This window comes from Rhinopithecus bieti, unplaced genomic scaffold, assembly GCF_001698545.2.
Source record: "Rhinopithecus bieti isolate Rb0 unplaced genomic scaffold, ASM169854v2 scaffold_25304, whole genome shotgun sequence".
Lineage (NCBI taxonomy): Eukaryota > Metazoa > Chordata > Mammalia > Primates > Cercopithecidae > Rhinopithecus > Rhinopithecus bieti.
In genome coordinates, this window is record NW_016811568.1 from 397,093 (window position 1) to 400,722 (window position 3,630).

The 3,630-nt window shown below is 48.2% G+C and overlaps 1 long non-coding RNA gene across 1 annotated transcript; it reads left to right on the forward strand.

Annotated features, from left to right (window-relative positions):
• Nucleotides 1-1,218: 1,218 nt before the first annotated feature.
• LOC108543576 (uncharacterized) lies at nucleotides 1,219-1,847 on the forward strand. The gene is made up of 2 exons (XR_001889610.1): nucleotides 1,219-1,570; nucleotides 1,713-1,847. It is a non-coding gene; the product is annotated as an uncharacterized LOC108543576 (long non-coding RNA).
• The last annotated feature ends 1,783 nt before the right edge of the window (nucleotides 1,848-3,630 follow it).

Consider the following 3,630-nt stretch of genomic DNA (forward strand, 5'->3'; position numbering starts at 1 on the left):
TGTTTAGAATTCTAAAAGAATACAAACTAGACTTCTCTTCTGCTCTTAATTTTAGTTATACTTGTACCAGGTAGATTTGAGGTGAGGTCCAGTTACCTGAAAAGCGTAGCAGGTGCAAGTTTCTTAAAGGTGGAATTCCACCATGTTCTCCTGTGCGAAGGGTACCTGTTTACCTGGTCCACCAAACTGCCCCAATAAAACCAAAGGCTGTGACTGTAAGGATAGAAGCAAATGGAGCCACAGGTTGGACCCACGTGGTGCTGTGTGGCACACCCACTGTTAGTTAGTTCCCACTGTCTGATGCAGTTGTTTCCCCAAAGTCTCAGTCGAATTTGTTCTACAAGAAGAGCTTTGTGTCCCGTATATTCAAAGGACCCTGGTTTTTGCTTTGCTTAGGACAAATCCAGTCAGAATTCAGCTGAGCCTTTTGCATGCTCAAAGCACTCATGTGAGTTCCTCAGCTTCTCACTGACATTTTGAGTACTTTCTTTCTGACTCACTCACTGTGCTGGTGGATTCCGCTCTTCCTGTCTCTTCCCCAGCTGCAATACAGAAACTATACTCTGTTGTCTACTCTTTCATTTCCTATTAGAAATATAAAGGGATAAAAATAAGACCTTTTAGTCCTGGACTATCTGGTATTGGCCCCTAAAATGAACCTCCAAATACTCCTTTTCATGGGTAAGTGGATGCTCCCCAGCCTGCTGGAGCAGAACCTTCCTGGCTCAGCTACCCTGAGATATCAGGAGGAAATCTAGCTGGTGTGATTTTTCTTTTTTTTCTTTTTTTTTTTTTTTTTGAGATAGTCTGGCTCTGTCGCCCAGGCTGGAGTGCAATGGCACGATCTTGGCTCACTGCAACCTTTGGCCCACAGGTTCAAGTGATTCTTCTACTTCAGCCTCCCGAATAGCTGGGATGACAGGTGCCTGCCACCATGCGCGGCTAATTTTTGTGTTTTTAGTGGAGACAGGGTTTCACCATGTTGGCCGGACTGGTCTCAAACTTCTGACCTGAAGTGATCCACCCGCCTCGGCCTCCCAAAGTGCTGGGATTGCAGGCATCGGCCTGTGCCTGGCCAGTTTTTCAATCCATAGATAAATATGTTCAAGAAATATTGCATGTCTTTGTTTTCTGTAAATTTATTTCTGTTACCAAGGTCCCCACCACCATCTGCTTTGTTGGTGGGCTTCTCACAAATCCTAAGATTATGCAAAGGTATCCAGATTTTATTTGGCAACAAGATGCTGAGAAGGTTCTTCTGGTCATCAGACTGCTTCTGAAACAGCCACTGTCCAGTCCTGGCAGTCCCATCAAGTCTAAAAGCTTGTTTCCTTAGGACCCCAGAATGGTAGGGCTTAGAACCAGCGTGTCAGAGATCCAACTCTGTGTACCATATTGCTCCTTAGAGCTGGGGAGTAGGACCCCAAAGCCCTCCTTATCCTTGAGAATCTCACAATTCCTTCCTTAAACTTCCAGATTCTGCCTCTCAGCTGTGCTGTTGGTCTGCATCACCTTCATCTCTTAAGCATCTACCCTAATCCAAATCTCAGGATTTGGGTTTACACAAAAGGTAATAGAAAGCCTTTGCCTTCATGTTAACTTGGCTTTCCTTGCCCAGCACTTGGTTGCTTGCTTGAAAATCATGTATGTATATGTATAAAATGTAGAAGCCCAATTCAAATTAATAATGTAAAAATTTTTCTGTTATACAGATTACCTCATTGTCAGGTAGGAAATGAAACATACGGTAGTCTTCCTGGCCTTTGCCTTGAGAGTCTTCTGGAACCTGAAGAGGGTGGGGCAGACAACCATGGACTGCTAGAGAATAAACTTTTTTTGAAGCTTCCAAAATGGATTAGAAAGAAAGGGTTCTGTCAAAGGGAAAGGGTTTATACAGATGTGATCAGCAGTTTGATTAGTTTAGATATGTGATTTAGCAGCCAATATAAGAAACTTGTGTAATTTTTAGTAATTGGAATTTATTATAAATAATAAAACAGGGTATTAATTGAGTTATTAATGTTACAGTATCTTTGGGGTGTCACTTTTCTGGCCAGAAACCTCTGTGGCCAAGTGGCACCTCTGCCCAAGTTTTTGCTTGGGCCCACTGGGTTCATTCCACCCACCTGGCCTGGAAGGCTGCACTTGGCTCATGCTACTGGCCTGGATCCCATGCCTGCCAAGAGAGATTGCGTGGAGTGACAAGGGGGGTGTGGGGAAGCTTGAGGTCTGGCTGTTGTTCAGTCAGACATGCCAGCTGCTGCAGTGGGGTGGTCAGCTTCAGTTACCAGCATGGGTGCCAGTTCTCTGCCAGGCTGCAGCTGGACCAGTCACACTCCAAGCAGCTTCCACAGCTGGCACCAGGGAAAAGGTGGTGCCCAGAAACTTAGAGATGCCAGGAACCGTAGGGCCCCAAAGAGGGAGTCACAGCCCTGGCTCGGAGAGCTCCCAGATCTGGGCTTCCCAAAGGGTTGCAGCTCTTCTTTTCTTCTCTTTGTCCACAACATGGTGAGCAAGGGGCATGTCTCAGCCCTGTTTGTGTTGCAGGTCTTTTAGCCTCATTTGGTGGGTCCAGAGTTATTGAATGAGGTACACAGACAAGTAGAGGGTGAGCAATGAGAATGAGGTACACAGACAAGTGGAGGGTGAGCAAGACAAAGAGCAGCTATTGAGCGACAGTAGCTCAGAGGAGGCCTTGGAGTGGGTAGCTCCTATCTGCAGGTAGGTCTTCCTGTCATCTCTGCAGCTCTCAGCAGAGAGGAGGCCCTGGAGTGGGTAGCTCTTCACTGCAGCTGGTTATCCTGATGTCTGCTGTTCTCAGCAGAGAGGAGGTCCTGGAGTGGGTAGCTCCTCCCTGCAGCTGGTCGTCCCAACATCTGCTTAGCTCTGGCTGAGCCCAGGGCTTTTATGGGCCTCAGAGGGGAAGAAATGCGTTATCGATTGGTCCATATGGGGCCATGGGCAGGCCCAGAAAAGGCACTGCAAGTTCTCATGCCAGTCCATGGGACTGGCATCCTGACCCTCAGCTTTCAAGCCCTCCTTGGCCTGCAGGTGGGACCTCACCAGGGACCCATCCCCTTCTACTCAGGAATCTGTCTGCCTCCTGCCATTCATGGTACCCAGGCTATAGGTACCAAGCCAAGCTGCTCTCAGCTCCCCTCGGTTTCCTTCTATGCTCATTGGTGCCCAAAATCTGGAGGGGGCCGAGGCGGCAGGGGGCTGCTGAGTCAGCACTGCCCAACTTTGCTCTGAGATCAGAGAAGGCAGGGAGAAGCTAGGCAGTAGGAACAGGCATTTCCATGCCGGCAAGGGCAAGGGGGGCCTTCCTGGGCCCCCAACAATGCAGGGATGCCGGGGTCTGCAGCCATGGCTTGGGCGGCTACAGCAGCATCCAGGGAGTTCCTGCCTCAACTTGGAAGGGGCGGGTCTCCCGCTTATCCCTGGCTTTTGCCTTCTCCATGGAGCATGCAGCCCTGGCCATGCCTAGTTGTTGCAGCCAGCATGATGGCAGCAGCTGCTCCAGATGGCCTGTTGCTGCCATCATTAATATGTAGCTATTAAACACAGTTGGTGAATCACTTTTTTGTCTTTTAAATTGTTTTGTGATAATTTAATTTTTATGACATATAA